Source organism: Strigops habroptila, chromosome 4, assembly GCF_004027225.2.
Source record: "Strigops habroptila isolate Jane chromosome 4, bStrHab1.2.pri, whole genome shotgun sequence".
Classification (NCBI taxonomy): domain Eukaryota; kingdom Metazoa; phylum Chordata; class Aves; order Psittaciformes; family Psittacidae; genus Strigops; species Strigops habroptila.
In genome coordinates, this window is record NC_046358.1 from 55,276,029 (window position 1) to 55,300,026 (window position 23,998).

Genomic DNA, 23,998 nt, shown 5'->3' on the forward strand with positions numbered 1-23,998 from the left:
CTGGTGCTTCTGCAATCCAGAACCACTCCTGCACATCCAGGAAAAACTCCTGCTATGTCACACAAGAGCCACTGTCCCCCTGTTTCAGGATGCCAGCATCTTAAAAGTGTTATAAGTAGAAGGGTCAAGCTGGGTAATTTCTTGCCCAGCGGCAAGGAATTTTTAACAAAGAGACAAAAGGAAGCTTACACAGGAGGTGTCAAATCTTACCAGGCCACTATGTGCCCTGAAATTGCAACAGAGCTCTACCTAAAAACCTACAGACCTGGTTCTCCAAGGCTACGTATTTAAGCAGCTTGCAGATACAGTTTGTATCATTCAAGATGCTTTAACACTTTTACACAAACCCAGGAGTCTGCACAAACAGACTGCAGACAAAATCTGTACTTACACAGCAAGTGGTGGCAGAGAACAACTTGTCCTCATCAGCTTCATTGGGGTAAATGGGCACCAACTTTGTTCCACTAACTACAATCATTACATGGCTGTGCTGGTCCCTTTCCCTCTCTTTGCAAAGAACAAGCCAGTTCTGAATTCTGTGCCTTTCTGTAAAACTGCCACTGGCTATTTTTGAGTTCCATTAATTCACGGACGCTTCTGCAGAGAAGGTCCACGTTTCAATCCGGCACACCTTGTAAAGTGTCGAGAAAAGAAAAATAAGTCGCAGCAGCCACGGTAACGGCAAGAGGATATCAAATGCTGGTTTAAGTGCTGATATATTTGTGCTTTGAAGGAAAAATGCATTCAGGAATCGCAGCAGGAGTCACCTCTATATAAAGATTTTGCATATAAAGGGACATTTATTATTCTCAATTAATGGCATTCTGATAGACACGTTTACATTTCTAAGTGTCAGATTCAGCAGAATACAAAATGACTGAAGACCTCTGAAAATCGCCATAAAAGGATCTAAAGATGACAAAAGAAAAAAAACCCCCTACATTTTCTAGAAGACACAAGACGTCCTTTGATATTCTTTACAGTTCTGAAGCCTGGTTAGTACAACAAGGCTTTCCAAATACAGATTTAAACACCTGCAAACAGCAAAGCGAATTGCCACTACAGTTCCTTCACAGAATTCGGTGACTTCCACATTGAGATGCAGTAATAGATCTTGATCACATCCTCCCATGGATTATTAGGGAAACCTAATGTGGCAGAACACTGTATTGTAGGTTTCTGGAAAAAAATGAATCGCTAGAAGTCTCAAAAAAATTCACACTTTGCAAGCAAAATGTGCATATTGTCACTGGATTTTAAACCAACTTGTCAGAAGTACTGTCTAAGAGAAGACAGAGAATAAACATCTTGATCTTGTGAGAGAAGACTTTGTTTGGGAGAAAACCTAGAAATGGAAACCACTTCACTGACATTTTTGTAACTGAAGCACCAATAAATTCTTCATACATACACATGCATGCCTACGGGTTGCTGGTGGCATGGCATGCATATGGCCAGGACTGTTACATGAGTGTTTGTCACTTTAAAACCTCCCTAAGGCTAAAGAGAAAAATTAACATTAACTCAACCATGAGAAGCTAAGGACCATGTTTAAAACCAAATAACTAAAAATAAAATTGCAGATACTTAATGCCCAAAGCTATTCTAGTGCCTAACTCCCTGAGGCAACAGGAGGTCTTTCTCACATACCTGCACTCACACATCAGCCATCAAACCCTTCAAACAATTTCATCCGTGGAAATGCTGACGTGAATTGTTAAGCAGTCAATACACCTCTACCTAGAACAGAGACAGCTCACCTGGACCAACTTAACATTTAAATGGGAAGGGTGGGAGCACACATGCAGCCTGAGTTGAAATCTCAGATGCAGATAGCATGGTGGTTTGCAGCATCTACAGCAAGTGATTTTGGAAAGCTCCTGTGTGAAGGTGGAAGCAGCCATGGTTTCTGGTTCCAGCTTAATCCTGTCTCTGCTCCTCTCCTGGTGCCATTGCATTCTGCAGCTGCCTCTCATGGACTCCAAATGCATCTTTCTGGCTCTCCTTTTGAAGTCACCTCCTCCATATATGTATTAAATATATGTATTAAAAAGAACAATTTTACTCATATTTCTCTCCTTTCTCTGCTGGAAAGTGCTGCAGAGCATTTGCTTTAGCAGAAATTGGAACACTGGTTAGTTTTGTGGGATGGTTGTTGGTTGGGTTTGTTGTTGGTTGGGGGTTTTTTTGCTTGCTTGTTTTAATTAAGAATATCCCATAGAAAATGAAACCTCCTGTCAGGTTACACTGTAGTTTTGAGGAGTTCAAATAAAAATGCCTAACCACCAGTTTAACTATATAAATCTACATGTTGTGGGTATTCCCGCCTGGTGGCCTGATGCTAGACCTGTAAATAAATAATTCAGTACTCAAATAATAGCAGCTAAATTTAAAAAGCACCCACAAAACCTACTAGCATTAGCTGGAGCTTTCAATGGTCAGATTTGGTTTCTCGGGCAGGGTGGGAAATGCAATTTACTACCATGGGGGAAGTATGGGTGTTGAAAACTAGTTCAGCAACACCTCCAGATATAAAAGCAGTTCCTTGGCCCCAGCCAACGGGCTGCAAATCCCCATGGACTGCAGCTCTGTACGCCCTCACATGCAGCTTCATGACCACCTCCAGACTCACGGCACAAGCCCACCCTAAAAACCCTTGGGAAGAGCTGGGATGCCAGCGGCTCCTCAGTTTGGATAAAGAACTGCACCATGAACCAGAAAATCTCAGATTAGAACTGCAGTTCTGCAACTGATTTTCCACATGAAAATCTCCGCATTGGTGTCTTCACCGGTGACAGGGAACCAGCCACGCCAGTTATCTCTAACAGGTTTCAAGTGGCTGTGCGGAGACCTCATAGCAGCCTTCCAATATCTGAAGGCAGCCTACAAGGATGCTGGAGAGGGGCTCTTCATCAGGGACTGTAGTGATAGGACAAGGGGGAATGGGTTTAAACTTAAACAGGGGAAGTTTAGGTTAGATATAAGGAAGAAGTTCTTTACTGTGAGGGTGGTGAGGCACTGGAACAGGTTGCCCAAAGAAGTCATAAATGCTCCATCCCTGGCGGTGTTCAAGGCCAGGTTGGACAGAGCCTTGCGCAACATGGTCTAATGTGAGGTGTCCCTGCCCATGGCAGGGGGTTGGAACTAAATGATCTTAAGGTCCTTTCCAACCCTTACTATTCTATGATTCTACGGTCTCCAGCACCCTGAAAGTACCATGTTGCTATATAAGTTTAAGTGTACTGCGAGATGCAAAAGATTTAATGTGACAGGCTATGCTTACCTTGTGCTAAGATTCTTTAGCAAAGGCCAGGTAGATAGGTAGATTAAAGAGATTAAACTTTCCACTGGATTATTTTAAAACTTCCAGAAAGTCCCCACAATTAGTTCCTCTGAACACATGAGTTTACATTTTCTTTTCAGCAAAAACCCTTTGGAACCTGTGAAGCACTCTGGAATATACAACATAGATATATATTACCAGCAAAAGGCAGTTTTCCCTCCTTTTAAATGATGGAAAGTCAATTTGCATCATAATTACAACCAAGGCCTTGTAGCGTTACTTTTAGTTAAAACAGTAAACTACTATAATAAAAGTGTACCTGGGGAATATTTAGAGAAAGCACTAATGATTCCTTCCCTAGTGGTTAATAAATTCACTTCCAGATCAATTTGTTCATGATAGAAACTTGAGAGCATAAACAGTTACACAAGCACATTAGAGTGTGTCTTTCTCGGTATAAATGATTTATTACAATGATTAGCAGCACATAAACAATTTAAAATACAACTCTAATTAGCTTTTTGGAAGAAAAGGAGAAAAACCTTCCTGACTCCCTCTACACATTATGTTTTACTTCTCTAAGTGTGTACTTTTTAATTAAATCCAAATGTCACAATAAATTTAAAGTGTTTTATTACCACCCTGGCTAACTAAGCCATTCATGCAAACACCCATTATATTAAACCAGATACAGGACTGAAAGTGGTTGAGGAGAGAGGAAAAAGAAAGGGGGAAAAGGCAATTACTTCTATATTTGACAAGAGATTTGTACAAATGTTTAAAGACAAGATCATCTTTGGCAAGCTTTCTCTGTTCTATCCAGGGAGGCTGGCCAGCTAATTGCTCTTTAATACCTGTTTCCAAGTTTGAAAACGTCACACCCTGTTAAACTTTTCCCATTGAAAGCAAAAGGAGGAGGAGAGAAAGGTAGGAAAACCAGTCTGTGTAAAATCTAGCACAGTTTATTTTACCACAAACAGCCAAAGCAAACTGCCTCTCTACCTGTAAACACGCAGATCCTTCCGTACATCAGAGGGATTAAAAGGATGTCCTTTCTAAAGACATTGAGAGCCCTCCCACAAGAAGACTGACAAATGCTGTCCATGATGATGTCTGGCCATGGCTTTACTATGGGATGAAGTACCACCTTCCCTTAACCCCCTCAGCTCAAAAGATGCAGCAGTCTGCGGGGCAGGGAGGTGCTCACCTTGCTGATGTTACCAGCCATCCCAGACAGCTCTCCCATAGCTCACACGTGCTCATGGTGCAATTGGCATAGAAAGGGACCCTGGCTGGTGCCAGTAGCAACAGGCATTTGCCTATAGCTTATGGAGAAAAGGGGAGGGAAAGGCTTTCAAGCAAGGTTGGCAATGTGCAAGCGCAGCTGAACTGATGGTGGGATGCTGAAGATAGAGCCTGGGGTGGCTGCTGAGCACCACAGGCCCATGGCCCATCTCTGAGTGCTTTGTAGAGGTGCAGGTTAGGGGAGCTGTGGGGCTGGAGGGTATGCTGAGAGGGAGGGAGGAAGAGAAGAAAACCAGCCCCAGATCTCCCAGACCTAGGCAGTGATCACAAAGCCTCAGTGCCGCTCCACAGCACTTTGTTTTACTGCTACATCAGCAGCCTGGTCTAAACAGGACAGATTTAGCATAGTTCCAACAAAAGCTACCCATTAAAGAAAGCAGCTACGATTATTAAAATAGGTTAAAGAAAATGGGCACTGCGCAGATAAAGCTTTTGACCTTAGCATGCAGCTCTCTCAAGAACATTTTAGCGTAATTTATCTAAATTAAAAACCAAACACCAAATTCTAAAATGGCACAAAAAGATCGTTTAAAAAATGCAATTAAAAAAGCAGGTCAGGGGTTGGAAATTAGTAATTACTACTACAATTAACCAAAATCAGACAGAGATGCATAAACTGTGCATATTACTGCAGTTCACGTCAGAAAGTCAAATGTGAGCAGAGCACAGAAGAAAAAGCTTGCAACTTGCAGAACGACTCGTATAATTAACCTCTGCCACAGAAGAAGACCTGCTCTTGTGAGCTTGCATCATTTATTTCTAGAGAGAAGTGCTGCTAGTTACTGTACCCAGCTATTAGACCATGCTCTTCACCAGTTACTGAGTTCTTTGGAAATCGATATTTTGATTTTCTTCTGGTCTAAGATCTTAGTGCATCTTCACCCTGTTAGTAGTAAATTTGCCCTTCACCTCCTATTTGAATAGTTCTGAAAGAGATGAGAAAGGCCAACTTGTGAACATCCTGGTATTGAGAAGAGGTCATTTGCCAAAAATGCCACCTGCTAGAGTCCATATTGTTTGAGTGCAAAAGCCTATTGAGAACTGCAAAGGACAAAACATAAAGGTTTTCTAAAACAGACTACTTAACACTGGATGGAGGCAGAAATACTCTGTATGCAACTAACATCCTTCAGATGATTTTCCTTAGGTTTGGGGGGACAAAAGATAATTTAACAATTAGCACTTTGTTCCCACTTCAATCTCAGAAGGGCTCTTTGTAAGCTTCCTTGGAGCAAATCTGAAAGAGCACAGTGGGATAGAACAGACTGACTACTGTTTTGAACTATACCCAAAATGAACTGTTCTCTAGGTCCTCTCTTGAAGCAATCATCTACTTTAGGTTAGATGAGGAAAATCTAGGTTCAAATCTTACTCAGGCTCCAGCTTAATTTTGAGAGCTCAGAAGGCTCCACAAATCATTTTAAGTTAACGTAATGAAAATAGGTGAACTTGAGAAGGTGGACAGGCACGAATGATCGCTTCCAAAATAGGGAAGAATCCATCTGTTCCCTTTTAAAGTGCATAAAAGTCTTTGTAGCAGTAATGAAAATTCAGGGATGTAAGTCATGGACATCATAGCAGTCTATTAGAGAGCGGAGTGGGGCTGTATTACAGAATACTGTGAGCAGTGGTGATTATATAAAAGGGATGCTGCAAAGGCAGCATAGCAGAGGGAAAGTCAAATGATACAAGGACTCAAGAACCTCAGTTCTTCAAAAATGGAGGGAGAAATGAAGATTTCTATCCTTTGAAGAGGCAGGATGAGTACAAAGCCACACAGATGTCTGAAAGAAGTCAGGAAGATGGAGGCATAAAACAGGATGTGCTCCTCAGATGCAGAAGGAAAATGGCTGCAGCTCCAGATGAAGCACAGATGGTAGGTTTGCACCACAACCAGCACAGGAGCAAGCAGGAGGAGGGCTCTGCCAGAGCTCTTGGGAAGGTCTCTACTCTTCCTTCATTCCACACATCAAACCATGCCTTTCAGCAACGCACTCTCAAGCCTGAAGAAGACACAGCCTCCGTGCCAAGCACCCCAGGTGAGGTAGAGCTGGTCAGAGTATAAGAAACCCTGGCTGGGGGCTGCCCACAGCTTGCAGCCGTGGCTCCTTTCTCCAGTTCTGTGCCAGCATGTACTACCAGCTCTCTCTGCGTTGCATCCCGCAGGACAGCTACCGTAGGCTGAAGACACTGAGTGCTTGCAAGCATCCTGCTGCCCCACAGCAGAGCTGGCCATGAAATAACCCTTTTGAGCCTTCTGCACAGGACTGCAGCACAAAGAGGATCACTTGCCACCTCCCATTTCTCTCTTTGGGTCCGGTTCCTATGGAGCACCCTATACAAAACCAGACAAAACCACACAAGACCCACGAGAAGACTAAATACAGGTTGATCGGTCATCATGTAGAATAAAGACTAAAGGTTGAGAAACCCTTAACTAGTTTGAAATATTTTTCTGTTTACATTTTAAAAGTGGCATGTTCCACGCAAGTTCTGTTTATATTAATTCTTCTGACTTGGAGCCAGTAATACCCACAAATAAACCCCTAGTATACGTCCTGCTTCCAAATCATTCATGCCCTTCTCTTCCTCTTCCCTTACTAGGTGACTACACTTATCTTCTCTCATACATGAAGACCGAGTTTACTTTAACATTTCCGAAGATACTTACGTGCTTTATTGTGTATCTCCTTGCGAATATTTTTAAAACATCACTGTCAACCAACCTTCCAGTAAATCACGTTTCATTTGGTTTGCACATTGTTCCCAAATTGTTTCTCTCTATTTTAGGGGAAAAACACTTTGCCATAATAGGTATTATACAGTAGCGTAAATCCAGCAAGGGGAAAGGTGAGGATGACATATTAAATTGCATAAGCGATACAGAAAGCCTGAGCCAGATTAGCACTTGACACAGTGTAACACAAAATCTTATTCTCAAAGTAAACTGGAAACAGACTGACAGCCAGCACCCACACTGATCTGCCCTTGGGTATGGTACTGAAGCAAGAATGGCATGAACTTACATGTTATTTTGCAATTCAGCACATAGTGTTGAGGCCTGAGATGTGGAGACCAGACTTTCATCCCACCACAGATTCTAAAATGCTATTTTGGTAAAGCTACTTTACTTATATTACCCTTCTCAACCTTTTTTTGGATGCTTAATTCAAACATTTAAACTTAAGGGATTATGTTTTGCCATTCTGCATGCATACTCTGTCTTACACAGCACAGTTTCAAACAAATATAAACACATGAAGGGTCAAGTCCTGTGGGTTTGTTGTTTTTTTTCTTCCTACATGATGTTTTAGCGATTTTTTCCAAGAGATAAAAGCATCTTCAGCATTTATTTCATGGAAATACTGTCGTTCAGCATCCACGGGATGTGTAAGACCTTTCCTTCACTGGGTAGGCATCTCTGCCAAACTCAAGGGTAAACACTTAAGTGGAAGGAGAGCTTGCAGAGAAGTGCTGAGTAAACACAGCCCTGCTATCAACACTACTCCTTTAATGACAAACTCATTCAGATGTTAAAGTTGCCTCAGGCACTTGATCATGATATGCAGCGTGAGGAAAGTTCAAAATCAACTCCTCCTCCTGCATTCTCATACAACTTCAAACAGTAATACGCACCTACCTGGCTTGCTTTACAGATCTTGCTTTGATAAACATTTTAACTAGGTTAATACCATTTGAAGAGTATTCATTTAATTGAAACAAAATGAGACTTGTCACACTGTTCACAGCCGGTACTGTAGTAACAACTCACACGGCTCCTATAGCAGGAAGCAGCATAATAATCTTCACAACTGGCTTGCCCTGTAGATCTAATGGAAACTTAAGCCAAGACCAAGAAATATTTGCTTTCTTTAACTACACATCACCAAGGAGTGTTCTTTGGAGAGTCACTGCTGTAAGCTTACAAGCTAAATGAGAACAGCACGCATTGAGAAACCCTAAGTACAGATCAGGGTTTGGCAAAGGTTTTGTTGAGCTCAATTTTTTCTCCAGTTCCTTGGGATGGGAGGGGGGTGGGAAACAAGTCATCATTTCAGACTTAAACACATGGAGCTTGATCATTGATGAGGAAAGAGCCAACCATTCTGAGCAGAAACAAGACAGGATGAAAAGAAAAAAAAGCAAACACTGAGTATCCATCAAGCGTGGGACTACCATGACACATTCACAGCTCCTTAATTGAATGCACTGTTTAATTTGATAAAAAGTTTAAAATGGCAAAAGACAGTCAAAAATATTTGTCCCAAGAAGCAATCAGAGCTTTGTTTACCGTACAGAAAATAGATCCAGTTGTGTACGGTGAAGCATGCCACAATTAAACTACCCTGACCACAAGGCAGCGGCTCCTCCAGCCTGGGAGGGGTGAAAGGACGAGACTGTCAGTCTCTGGTGTCATTTTTCAAGTCTCGCAGATAGAAAACTGCCTGACTTCATGGCTGGTCATCTACAGGAGATGTCAAAATCCTCTACCTTGGCTGGTACAGTTGCTATCGCCTTCAGCTCGCTCAGGATCCTGCCAGGGCATATTTTACTTCTGAGAGACACCAGTGGCAAATTGCAACTCTGGATGCAAGCATGGCCATCAAGCAGGAGCACTACATAGTAACTGCCCACGAGGAACACAGAAATTGCACTGGGAACAATTAAAGCTGAGCAGCACGTTACTGCAGCATGGCCTCTCTGGTTGCTCTAACTCAGAGCCTGCCATTGTTTCCAGCAGCTCTTCCTCCTGGACTTATTACAACAGTTGCAAGACAAAAAAAAAAAAAAAAAAAGAAAACAAACCCAAAAACCAAAAAACCAAGAAAAATGCAAGAGAAAGCAAAAAAACACACTAAGGCTTTAGGTTAGCCTAAGATCTCAGCCTACAGCTATGCTGCACTCACTCCAAGACCAGGAAGAATCCCCAAGAAATTACTCAGGGAAATCTGAACCCTTTTAACATAGATGCACCAAACCCTTGAGATTGTTCACTCATGGACAGCAGTGATGCACCTATGAAACCCCAAGAACAGCCTATATGGTGTGACAGTATCACCAAAAGGGCCTTTAGCTGACCATACATCACATGAGGCAGGAACTCAGGAATCCCCATCTTTACTTTGAAGCAGCAAGATGCTCATTGACTTATACCAGCTGGCCCTGCATCCTGCCTGAAGGTTTGATGCTGGTGAGGCACCTTCCCTGGTAGCTCCATCAGCTAGAGGCAACTGCTGGCTTGATGGAGAGCCTAGCAGCCAGAAGCAGGCCCTCAGGAGTGCACTTCAGCTCAGCCCATTTTCTTTCCATAAGGTGCTCAGCAGAACTTCCACATGATGGACTCAGCTGCAGCAGGAGCAGCAGCGCTGCCTACTTTGGTCCACACACTGACAGTGCTAGAATACGCCAGTTTGCAGCCTGGCATTACTTCCCACAGAGCACATCATTATGTCAGCAGGGCCTTTTTAGAACCTACTCTAAGGCTCGCAACTGGAAGTGTGGCACCGCAAACCCCATAGCTTTGTACCAGTCAGAACTAGCTGTTTCCCACATCAATGCCCCATGCCTTTGAGCATCAATGCTCCCATGAAACCAGGTTAAAAATCTTAGTGCTACTACCAGTTCCTGAAAGAGAAGCAGTGATAATACTGCACCAAACTAATTTTATTTGGTCTGTGTTTTTTCCCTCATTCAAAAGAGCACTCTGCTCCTGTTGCTGCTACAAGCAATCCCATGTCATTATGGTCAAGCCTACAGGGTGGACCATGTGTAGGGGAAGAGAAGAAGAAAAGATTACATGAAACTTAGGAGCTGCACTTGGTGAAGAACAGCTGCAGCAGTCAGTATCCCACGTATGTTACCTATGGGAGAGAATTATGTTTCTCTCCCACCTTCCCCAAAGTATTTAATTCAGGGCAGAAGGGGTATAACGCATTCACCTTTGAGCTCCTGTGCCACAAGCAACCATATTCATTCAGCTTTCCTATTTAACTAAATGGAGTTCACACATGCTACAGTATAAAGTTACCTCTTGCCATCTGAAAGCAGTCCAATCAATGCTGTACACAGAGAGTAGCATTTGAATCAGCCTTAAGTTAATTCTTAGTCGTCAAAACTGTGACAGCATGCTGACCCTTTCAAGTCAACTGGGAGCAGGCAATCTTTGCAGAAGATCCTCAGGCCTTTAATCAGATTCTCAGTGGGTTTTAAAGAGATACTACAGCATCAGTTTGTAAACATCTCTCTAGTGAAAATAAAGATTACTTCTGACCTAGCCAATTACTCAGTCCCAGAAGATATATCCTAGAGTTATAATTGAATGAACCATAGGGAAAGAAAATATATTTTAGGTAGGGGGTAGCAAACCCAAATCCCAACTTAGGATGCAGGCAGCACTGTATGCCATGAAAAGATCAGATACAGAGAGAAATGGTTATAAAAAAAGTCTATTAAATCATCTAGTCCTTTCTCCTACCAGGGAAGATTGCTCTCTTGAGCACAGTGCCCTACTAAGATGACTGCAAATTATCAGCTGAAGCTCTTCCTGAAAAGCAGGTGTGATGGGGAAAAACCAAATCATTATTTTGTGGAGGCCCATAGTATCATGTATTTGTTTGCCATATCACAGAGAATGTGGGGTGAGAGATCAGCTCCTGGTAACATGGATATGCTGTAATACGAGTAAGCAATGACAAAGAAAATGCTGGAGAAAGAGAGCAGAGGACTTGCACTTAGCACCGAGACTGCTGGAGACACTAAACAGTTTCTTGTTGTATTACTTTAAAACTGAAGTTTAGCATGCGGAGCCATTGCACTCCATTGTGGAGAGATAATAATTACTGACTTTAAAAAAAATCAAGTTATTTATTCTGGAGCTATTACAGACTAATGTGTAACAGACATCACCCAATGGGCCATAAAGGCTCCAAGGGCCATTACAGCCTTGCAGGTCAAGACCTATTTGAAGGTTTTTAAGTTTGTGGATCACTGCTCTCAAGCCAAACAGCACGAGCAACACCTGCATGCAGAAAAGCTAGGGGAGACTTCTGGGAACAGCAGCTGCTTATGTATTTTCACACTCAGATCAAACCAAATCACATCATTGAAAAGAAATTTGGAACCCACAGACATGGCTTTTGCCATTCCCATCTAGGAGTTCACCCATAAGCTTGTGCCTTTTTTTAAGAGAGCATTGAAGAAGAAAACGACACTATACCCTCCATGCTTCCCCATCAGGGCCCCCTTTCTATTTTACTTTCACAGGGAACTAAAAATCCCAGCCAAGTGACGGGTTTATAAAATTTTAATAGGAAAGAAAACGGTATCCTCAGGCAGCATCTTATGTGCAGACTTTCACCATAAATGAATGTTCATGAAAATATGGGTTTTATATGGAAACATTGACAGAGCTTCATACACTGTGACATAAATGCCTCAGCATGAACTGACGACTGAGGAGGACTAGCGAGTCCCACCTTCTGCAGCCGGAGGCTATCATACCATCTCTTTCTCTAACCCAAATGATCCAGCTTCATACCTCCACTATTCTTTGGGGAAGGCTAATCTAGAGCCCAACTCTTCTGAAGCCCAGAAGCTTCCAAATTGTTAGCCTAGAAATATTCTTAGCCATTTCCAACTAGCTGTGCTAATGGCAATAAAATATTTTGGGGTAAAAATACCTGTTTTCCTTCCTGGCTTCCTCCCACTCCCCTCATACAGGGCAGACCAGTCAGCCTTTGTTTTGCAAAGGTAGACAAGTTAAAGCATGGACCCTTCAGTTTTCATGAGCATCCTCTCTGCCCTTGTTTCCACGTGGATTTACTGTCCCTGAGAATGAGTAATCTGTGGTTTACCCATGATAGACAAGGTCTAGCAGTGCCTCCCTCCAGCATTATCAACAGTGATCATTATCAGCAGTTTCTTGTTCAGTCCATTCCAGGATTGCATTTGCTTTTTTCCAGCTACCTCATACCTCAGTCCTCTTGAGGTGAACCACCACCTGCCCATGCCACCCCTTCCCTCTTCTTTGGCCATTTCAAGACAATGGTAATTCTTGCTTGTAGCAGTGATCCCAATAAAGATCAGCTGGGGCTCCTGGATTCCTTTTCTTACTGTTGTGAGCTTCACACAGGAATGAAACCAAAGGGCAACAGACCAAGACTTCAGTTCCCCTCCCATCAGTTACCTGCACCGCAAAACCTTTCAGTGGTATTTTCATGAGATCAGAAAATCCGTACTTCGTGCTTGCAAAGTAGCTTTCCACCCTCTATACTAAAAGGTAAACTGAATCTTTCTGTTTGAAAGCAGAATTCATGGCTTTGGTTTCAGGATCTAAACTATCACTTCTGAAAAAAGTGATGCTTGAGGTTCATTTGCCCTCATCCCCCAGGTTCAGAATCGAAGCATTATTTCTCATTCACAAAAAAAGAGATGCCACAAGGAACAGTCACATTCTGTAGGCTGTCATTTCTTAGAGCAGCAGCAATCTGAGAGCAATGCTCCACAGCTAAGGTATAACAATCCTGTAAGAGTTAAAGCAGCGTGTTATTTTTTTGTCAGCCATTGGGTACGTACACATGCTTCTGCAAGGCAAAGTTTTGCTTACAGAAAACTTGAGGCTTCTTAACTGCACGAGGAAGATGGGTAACCAGGAATGGTACCTGTGTGATGGACAAACCCAGTGGTGTTCTCAAGCGCAACAGAGATCTAAAGTGCCAGCTCCACCCAAAAACTCCCCCTGATCTCTTCAGAATTTAATTGCCATTCTCTTTAGCATACACACACACACACACACAGAGCAAATTAAAACCAAGAAACAGTGTACAGGGTGGAAGCACCATTACATGGTATTAAAATGTCAGAGGTTTAAGCTCTGTGTTGGTTTAGTCATGAGTTACCAACAACCACTGATGGCAGACATAAAGCTTCCCTTAAATTATTAAGCATAAAACAGCAGACTGTAATATTTTGCTAAACCAAAGTACAGACACAGACAAAGATGTCATTTCAATATTTGAAACCAGCAAGTTTAATTTAAAATAAGAGCAAACCAATAAGCTCAGAAAATAGCAATGTGTGAGAGGAAAATTACACTGCTAGAGAAAAAAGTGGAAGGACTTAAGAAATTTATAAAAGTAATCTCCAAGTGGAAATTAGAAATCAACCCCTAGAAACAGAATAACACAAAAGAAATATTACTGTCCACTTTCTAAATCAATATAACACTGCTACACGACAGAATTACCATGGTAACTCAAGTAAAAAGAATAAAGCAATTCTTATTATTTCAAAATAAAATCACAGCCTGAAGCCCAGCTTTTATTACAACTGCTGATAGATCGCTGGCTTGTATTTATCTGAAATATTGCTTTTCAATCAGCTATTTTATGAATGTACAAATTTCACTGAGCAGCCCACTTAGACTGAATGCTTAAAAACCCCCAAAAAGACTAGTCAATGAATCGATTATACATATGCATACTCTTTTTTTTAAAGGGAGCCTTATTATATTTTTTCTTTTTTTTTTTTTTACACTATCTGAATTAAAGTGAGATAAGAGATGAGAGAGAGTAAGTTAAAACCTTGTTTAGTCTCTTTACACTTCTCTAAATTCCAAGTTAGATTCCCTGGAAAAAAACTGTAATAAGAAAGAACAAAGAGGAATAACAGCCTACCCTAAATACTGCAGCCCCTGCACAAGGACAGGGAATGCGTGTGCATCAGGGGTGTGCGCAAACACGCACAGAAGAGACACATCTGTTCCCTCCTGATCAAAGGAAAAGAGAAAACACTGTCTAAATACAAAGTTGCTCAAGGACGTTTTGACTTGCCCTGCTGGGTACTTCAGACATTTCAAGCATTGTTTGTACAGCTTGGAAAGCGCATCAAGCACAGGATACTTGTCTGCATTGAAGCTGCGCTAAAGGCAGAGCTGAGTCAAGTTCCCCCACGCCTCCACTGCTGGTGCCACCTTTTAAACACATTAGCCCAAGGAGAAAACCAGCCGGTTACCTTATGCTCCCTCCCACCGGACGTTCAAAAGAGCATTGATCAGGAACTGAAAGCAACAGTCCTCTTAAAAATAGCAGTGCTCCTCCTCTGCCCCTGCCCTTCCAGTCCGTCCTTCCTCTGGCCACAGCAAACAGCCCTGAACCAGCTGGATACCCAGACAGTCACTAGATAACAGGGATGAGCTCCACAGGACCTCAGAGCAACCGTATGGAGTACCAGCATATCAGCTGGCTAAGAAGCTAAGGCACCATCTACCAAAACAGGGTTGCCAAATAAGTGCCTGTAGACTGTCAGGGTGTTTTACAGTGCAGCCTTACCTTCTGTTGCACACATGAAATGGCAGAGAGGAACAAAACCAACACTTACAATCATAGCAGGAATTGGAGGGGAATGTGACTATGCTCATAATTACAGCAAGAAGATAGGCCAGCAAAAGTTTTTCCTCAAAAATGTGCAATTCCTTGGACTAAACCTCAGGGACATACATTGAAACAAAAAAGAAAAAAGCCTATTGAGAGGGGATCAACACAACTGCCCTAAGAACAGTCAGAACACTCCAAGAGCAACTGTTGAGTAGCACTCCACCCCTCACAGGAGATCCACAAGTTATTTTCTCCTTCTTCTGTGGACCTCTGACCTCCAAACACATGTGGGGGAGCAGGCAAGGTGGGAGCCAGGCCCAGCACTGTGCCACAACAAGAGATGGCAGTGCAGACCTCACCCTCCTCTTTGGCTGGGCAGGGCAGCAAGGGCTGTGCAGAGAGAAAGCAGACCTGAACAAATCTGGGACAACTTGCACAGAAGCCTGCTGACCCCTCAGGGGGGTCAGGCACATTCCCTCAGATACCCAGGCCTTAGTTTTAGGGAATGCTAACTTGGGGTGCACAAATTCCTTAATACTGGCAATATGCCTTGAGGATTAAAAGCAGCAGAGATGTGCCAAGTATCATAGCTAGAAGTAAAGGCAAATGCTGTAACAAGAGCAATAAGCCACCTGCCAGATGTCTTTTATATTAAAATATTTCAGTGTTCTTAGAGCTGCTTAATTTCCTATCTTGCTCCAAGTCCAGAGGAACTTTGTGGGTTGTTAAGTTTTGCCACGCAGCAGTGACATTGCTCATTATTTTTCAAATAGATTTAGAAGCTGTGATCACACTCAGCTCAATCTAAAAGTATGCACTGTCTTTTAGTGTAATGTGGTCCTTTGCTGTCTACTGCAAATGGGTTTTAAAAGCAATGGTGGAAACAATGTGTGCTTAATCTGAACGCGGACTGCAGAGAGGTCACACACTCAAATATCCTGTTTTACGTGGTAGCTGGTTGTATTTTAAAACACTCTTTCTAGAGACTTCAAGCCAGCAGAGGTCACAAACAATCATATACAGATTAGAAAAGAGAAGGAGCTGGGGGGAGCGAAGGGGAGCCTTGTCTGACAAACTGAAATAGGACACTCTAAATTGCACTTTGTATTTCTTTAAAAGAAAAAAATGGCGAAAGTAGTAAGCTTCAGAGAAACGGTAAGTGCAGGGGTGGTTAAAGAGTTTTTATTCAAATAAAGTCTTGCCCCAGGAGATAGAAGTAGAATCTTGAAATATGGAGATAGGATTTTACATGTGCTAAAAGCATCAGTGTGACACTTTTTGGAAAAAAAGGGGGAAAAATACCTTCGTTGTTATAAATGACAAAATAACAACTAAATGTTTGCTTTGATCCCAGCGCATAAAGGGTGAAGCTTTTAGGCAAGGAGCGGCAGGTGATCTCAGCTCTTCTGCAAGTCCTAATGCTCCTAAAAGCCACTCTTCCAGTTTCTGTAATTGGGCATCAGTAGTTAATGTAGTATTGACTGCATTACATGCTCCTGTGCATCCTCTCACTAATGCCAATTGCATCACCTTGTACATTTACCATATTGCTTAGCCAATAGCTGTTAAAAGCAATCCAAATCATGAATCATATAGGAAACTTTTAGCAAGACACGACATCCAAAGGAGACAATTTACAGTTGAGTTAATCTGGGTACATTAGCAAGACATGGATTCAGGAAGACAGACCAATTTATGTTACTTTAGTTTTACCCTTTATTGCTTTGTATAGTCAAATGAATGGAAGGGCATGGAGTAAAAACAGATATAAAGGAGTCCTTTTCAAAACAGATCTCCATTCTGTGCAGACAGGTCAAAGGGTTTGAGACTGATGCTTATTTGGGCTTTCATAACCATAACAGGGTACTTACAGAAATCATTTTCCACAAAGGAGTATAAAGATAAATATATAATGGATTCTGAATAATGTTCAATACCCACCCCCACTGCAAGCACATTAGGCAGAAACCAGGTTGTTCAACATTATCTAAGGCTTGGCCTATCCACGAGACACCTGCCATCAAGAGTGCCAGGAAGAGGCTTCACACAAGGTCCCAGGTAGGTCTGCTTAGGAACTCTTTCAGGTGGGAACCCATGGCAGGAGGTGTTCTGCTAAACACGCAAAGGCTCACTGGCTCAACCAGCAAACACACTGGCTCAATCCAGTCCTCCACCCATACATCTCTTCTATGTCACTTGTCAATATACAGAAGGTTCTACCTTCCCCTACCTACTTGACTCAAAGGGACTGCATTGTTTTGAAATATATAGCCATCTATCTGGAATGGAAGGAAATGATAGAAGAATTAAAGAGGTATCGGTTAAACCACACCAGCTGCAAGGTAGAGCCAACCAGGAAACAAATTAGTAGCAAGTTCCCTCTGAAAAAGTACATTTTACAGAACAATTTCACACTGGATGCTTGACCAAAAGATGCATAACAAATTGACATCACACCTTTCTGCTTTTCTGATCAAGCTCAGTAGCATCAGGAAAATAGAGGAGATGAGGAAAAAAGGACAGCTAAGAAGTGTGCTGTTGCCTCATCTCTTAGGGGTAGCGAGTAATTTGCAATACTTTTGGAGGGGAGAGAAAAAATTTAGGGGAAGCAATGGCTTATCAGACAAAAACTTTACAAAAGAAAAAACTGAACTGTATCCTTAAATACAGGATTCCAAAATACTGGAAACTCTGGGGTTCTAACCCTGGTTAAAAGAAAAAAAAAAAAAAAAAAAAAAAAAATCATGATTCCTTTGAAAAGCTTCCAGAAGTCCCTTCGAAAGAGTTGCACATGCAGGGAAAATGCCAAAACAAAACATTTTCACTAGCTGATCAATTTAAACAGCTGTGGTAAAGCTGCAGCCACTGGCACCATCATTAACAATTTAAAGCATGGCTGCTTTTGTCTTCCTTCCCAGTTACATTCTCATTATGCCTTTTTATTTATTAGAAACACAGTCCTCTGGAATACATTTCTATATCTCAGATCCATAATAAACCAAGTAGGAACGTCCCTGGCTTCTACTCAAATGGATGTTTACATTGGCGAGAGGGTTAATTGTTTAATTCTGGTCCAAGTTCTCTGCAGTTCAGTCATGAATATGCAACAATCACCCACTTTTTCTTGAAGAAAAACTAGAACTGTTGAAATCAATAGTTTAAAAATAAGGCAAGTAATACTTTCACTACTCAAATCACCCTTTCAGAGTTTGATTAGCATGCAAGGAACTGAACAGTGGTATAAAGAATTCAGAAATGTTCAATGAAATTAAAAAACCCTCTAAATTTGGACAACAACATCCATTATCTGCTTTGAAGTGCAATATATGAAGAAACAAGTTTGCAAGAACATTCACTGGAGAACTGAGCATCTGTTTGCACAGATAGCACCCAATATCGCGCTTGAAAACTTGGGCTCGGGAGGCATCCTGTTGGAGGACAGAGAAAACACACACGCACTGAGAATTAAACAACAGTGGCTACGCTGAATTGTTCTCCGACCATCTATAGGTTTAATTATGCTAATCTAATAGTGAACAACTTTCATTTTAAATCACCCTTCCCTCCACCCCCAAGTCTTCAGTGAATAGGAGCTACGTTCAGTGAATAAATCATTCCCTGGCAACAGTTACGCACATTATTGAAGTTGGGGGCAGTGATTTCTATACGGTTTAAAACAATGTCTATGTATTCTAAATGATGATGGTTCTGTCCAATTTTTAAAAGATATAGACCCATTAGAGTTTTATAGTTCAGCATTCAGCAGCATCTGCAGTGCCTTTTTATTCTTACACCGCAACACTTAATGCTTGATACCATTATTCTGATTTTGAATTGATTTCAAGTAAAATACCTTATTTGCCATAAACTTTCATATTCTTTACCTACGTAAGACTCCTCACAGATGCAATCAGTCATAATGCTAAAAGAACAGTTTACCTTTAGCAGAAATGTAAGTTCATGCTAATGACAGCAAAACAAAACTTTGAGCAGCAAGCACATTTCCAAAGACAGTAAAACCATCTCTACACACAAAGCCTAAAAACCTTAAGAAAGCCTCGAAATGAAATCAATTAATCCTCCAACCATGATAAATTTCTTAACCATTTAAGAAACCTATTTCAGACTCTGCTGTGACCCTTTATCACCAGACTTAATGGATTACTTTATTAATAATGCACTGCTCTTAAAAGGAATTTTTCTGAAGATTCTACCATAAGAGAGCATTTTTGGAATGGCTATGACAAACAGGCTGACATGTTCACATTGTATCTATTAAAGATAATAAAATTTAACACTAACTCCAAAGAAGACAAATTATGTTCCGCTGCCAGGGTATCAAGCATACTTTCTATTGTATTAAACCAAAATTAGAACAAACTAATTTCCAGGAACCAGCTTCTTCTTTTGCCACATTAACTAAGCTGAAAAATGTTCTTACACTGTTTTAACGCTTGTTATGTCAATGAGACAACTATCACATGTCGCCAGTATCTGAGAATGAAGAACGATGACATCTTACACAGATACCTACTCAGACCCTTCAGCTACTGAGTCTGAGCAAACACTAAAAACTATAAAGACTGTGTGGCAGGAATACTCCTATGCAAAATAGTTTGCTCCTATTAGGCCTGCTAACTCCTTTCACTCATCTACTTTCCATAGGATGAGATTTCACTAAATAGAGATCTACGTTATCAGTGCTTCAACTACAGTACCTTCCATTTCTTGAAAAGGTTTAGGCAATTACTTTACTATCTCGTGGTTCTCTCATGCTTTTGTATTTGCCATTTCCAGGGGCAGGGGCACCTCTAGGAAGACTACCTCTAGCTTTGCTCTTGGTCAGCTTCAGAGAAACAGTCCAATTTTTCTTTTTTTCTTTTTTTTTTTTTTATAATTTCTGGTGAAACTGAAGTCTCATGGTGTACTTTGCTGCCAAATGTGCTTGGTCCTTATTCCGATTCCTGCTTTTACAACCTTCCATCTCCTCTTCATAAATATATTAATCCACTGCTGTACATTTGAGTCACAAAAGGACACTGTGTCATGAACTAAAGCCAGACCAAACCTCTGAAATTACAGCAGGACCAAGTGTACCAAGATCAAGCCCTCAAAAAATCAACAAGTAACCCAGCTAAATAGGTAAATATGGTGACCTAAATCAAACATTCTTTGAATAAGCTGACATCTGGGAAGATGTGTAGTGGTTCATTATACACGGAAAGTTAAACAATGATGGGATATGGAGAAGGTCCAAGGTAGAGGAACACAAGAAGTAGAAATAAAGAAGAAGAAGAAAAAAAGAGGCAGCTTTGGGAATATTAGGCAACAAAAAAAATTAAAGTCTACATCATGTGAGGAAAAATCCACCCTGCCATTTCACCTCCTTTCTCTTTGTGTGATTCCTTAATAGGTATACCTGCGAGAGATATGTTAAAAAGAAAACACAAGTTACCAGCAGCTCATAGCAAGGCTCTTCTTCCTATAAGGCACTGTATATATATATTAGGCTTGTGTACAACCTGTACGTGCCTTTTTTTGTGTGTATAATTTTTATCAACATAAGAGGATTGTCAGGACCTATCTTGCTGGAGGTAGCTCTCCCTCTATATCCATCTACCTGTCCATACGTACTTCCATATGGCAGCTGGCGTACTCATTAGTGAAGCCAATCCACAGCTCTGCTGTCCTGGCTAGGGCCCCGTGGCACCATTCCTGTAACTGCCATTATACAATCAATTTCACTGCTTTTCTAATTCCAAATGTTGCTTTTCTTTCCTTCTGTGCAGGGTAAGATGGGCTCTTACACAACAGGGAACTCAACTGCTGCTACTAATCCAGTTTCAAATTACCTAATATTCATTGCCCTAAATACCTCCCATCAGCCTAAGACCCACTCTCCAACCCCAACACACACAACCACAGAATATCTGGATTCTTCTTTTCATTTTTAAAGAAACCATGTAAATGGTTTCAAATAAAACCCAAGGTTCGTATATGGGTACAGGTTTAATGGAGTCCTCTGATATATTATTTACTTGGCCTACTCTTGCGATCTATTTAATCAGAATTCTGCTTGAAAAGACAAAGGATCTGTGATTTGGGGTGCTACTGCCTATGCAAACATCGGGACGAATACACAGCTGATCAGTGTTCTTACAAGTGCACACACACTCAGTAATTTGGTTGAAGGATACTATGTCTAGTTAACACAGTACAAGTTATCTAAAAGGAAACTTTCACCCCACACGCACATAACAAAGAGCCGTGATTTCTATTAGTGCATTTCATACATACATGCTGATTACTAGGCTGTGCTTCATTGTTAGCAAAGATTACAGCTGGGATAAGCTGCAGCTTTTTCCTAATTGCTATTATGATGACTGAATTTTTGTTTTGTGTCAAGCATTATTCACACATTATACTCCAAAATTTGATCCCTCCATGATGCATTATTGATTCCATGCAGGCAATCATACTGCCGTCAATGTGAAGAATTAATTTGGGCTATTCTACTTGATTTGCATTGCTCCATCATAGCAGAACATAGTTCTATAGGGAAACACAAATTGAAAAGGAAGATGTAACAGAATACAGAAAATGCTGCTGTCCTTTAAAAAAGACAAGTCCTAAAGAGGAGGGAAAAAAAACAGAAAAAAAACCCCAAACCCAGCACAACACGTGGTCCAGAAAGAAATCAGGTCAGTCAACCAAATTCATCTTAGTCAGAGGAAGGTTACAAGAGTAGCCTTATACCTCTAATAAAGTAAACTAGCTTGCTTCAACTTCTACTGCCAAAGAAAACAACTAAACACCTCTGAGAGCAACACTGCTTCAAAGCCTTTGAAACCCTGTTAGCTTTATTTGTTTTCCCAGCATAAGCAATACTCAACCACTTAGCGTGTCTTTTATCCACAGTCCAGTCAACTCCAAAGCTGATCCAGAAGATGTGTAACAGATGCTTCACATCTCTTTTTTCTTTTTCTTTCTTTTTTTTAAAGTTCTACAGTGTTAACAAAGATACTTATGATGAAATCTCGACAGAAATAAAGCCCAGGACTGATTTTATTTTTTTTTCCCTGAATAAGATTATCTCACAGTCTTAGGATGCCAACTTATTCAAAAGGGCAAGACAACTTTTACACAGCTACTGACCCCACACTGGTCAACTCTTAGTCAAAATTGGATCAAATCTGCATATGAGAGGGCACTGATGCCTTTCTGTTTGGTCTCATATTTTAAAGGTGTAAAATTTTTGTGAAAAGTCCACTCACATTATTTCATTGTCCCAAATGCTTCTCATCAGAATGAAACAAATCCTCACACCCCATCCCAGCATCTAGATTCAAATTCTCCGCACATGAATACACTAGATTGGTAATTTTAGAAATCAAACTTATAATGAGATAAAGACATCAAAATGTTAGATGTAGAATATTGGGTAGTATTCCCCCCTCACCCTTTTTTGGGAGGAGGGGAGAAAGAGAAGAGAAACTTCACTAGAAGGCCTCTGGTTAAAAGTGAGCATCCACCCATTATTTTCAGTAGTGAAGCTTTCTTTACTAATTATTCTCCAGTACAGTCTTAATTCGGTTTTAAAATACCAGAAGACAGACATGGGTTGGGGAACCAAAAAATCATATTGCTCCAACCTGTTAGCATTGGGCAGGCTTTCAGTGCTATTCACAATACAAGATTAGCACCAGTCTGACACAGGAACTTTGAATTACAAGTTATTTTTCTCATAAATATTTTAAAAAGCAATACATATATTCAAGTAAAATCAATGCTACTGTCAAAATGCTCAACTTCCAATTTCTCCAAGCTCTTTGGCTCCCCATGAAAAGTTATTTCCTGTATACAGTCTTGCAAATACTCAGTAATTTCTTCTACTTCCAAATGACAACTACCTATGACTTAATGCATAAAGAGATTTCAGGAAAAATAAAATAAAATAAAAAAAAGAAATTTTAAAGATCAGAGAATCCAGAAACACACCCATTACACAGCACACTTCATCCATGTATAAAGGTGAAATAAAACAATGGGAAAATAGCTACAAATTTGCATTAAAAGTTAAGATGTGGTTCCCGCTTTCAATGCACAAAGTGCCGCCAAGTTGGAGGTCCTTGGCAAGAGGCAGCGCTGTTGATGGAAGTCCATCTGGATGGCTACAGAAGCGTTCTGCACTGCCTCAGTTTTAGTCTTTGCTTTCAGTGTACAAGCTATGAGGCAAGACCTAAGTCAAAAGCAGCCTTATAAAACCTTATTAAAAAGTTGTGATTAAACTTACCACACTCGTCCTAGAAACTACTGGTGACCGTACAGTTAAGCTGCACGCCCTGGTAGGCAACGTGGAAAAGAAGGCATCAAGTCATTCAAATTACTAACTAACACTATCATTCTTCACATCGATTCGTACCCCTTAGTCATCCTTGATAAGAACTAGGCAGCTTTAAAAAAATAAGTATATGTGAAGTCCTAAAATAAGTCAAGCTCTCCTTCAGCTTCATTCCTTAAATTACTTCCCAAATGAACCTCCATTTCCTCCGTTTACAGAAGGGAGTAAATTCTTAGAATAAGGCAATGCTTTTTTGCCAGAGCAGCTTATTAGCTTATTGTCATTATGTTTATAGCTATGAAGAAAAGCTGTGAGAAATAGATACTAAAGGCGCACATTAAAGATACCCAAATGACATGCAATGGAAAGGAAGGAAAATCTCAAAATTAGATGTACAATAAAGGCTATTAAAATAAACAGGGTAAAATGGATATATTAGGCAACTTGTAGAAAGCAAAATCTAAATAAATATTTAAAAAAAAAAAAAAATCCCAAACAAACAAAACCAAGAAAACTCTCTCAAACCAGAAAACAACTCGAAATTAAGTTGTTTCTGCTGTCCTTCAGCAAAAAGAGCCTGGGGTAAACCCTTCTCAACTGGTTCTATCATGCTAGAGAAGACATTAAAAAAAAAAATAAAAAAAAATAAAGAGCAAGCATGCTTTTACCAACACAAGAGAAAAATATCAGAAGCTG

General features: G+C 40.8%; 1 protein-coding gene across 3 annotated transcripts in view; it reads right to left on the reverse strand.

Moving 5' to 3' along the window:
- The window catches only part of LMO1 (LIM domain only 1), a 63,462-nt gene that overhangs the window by 32,919 nt on the left and 6,545 nt on the right, over nucleotides 1–23,998 (reverse strand). The window lies entirely within an intron of this gene.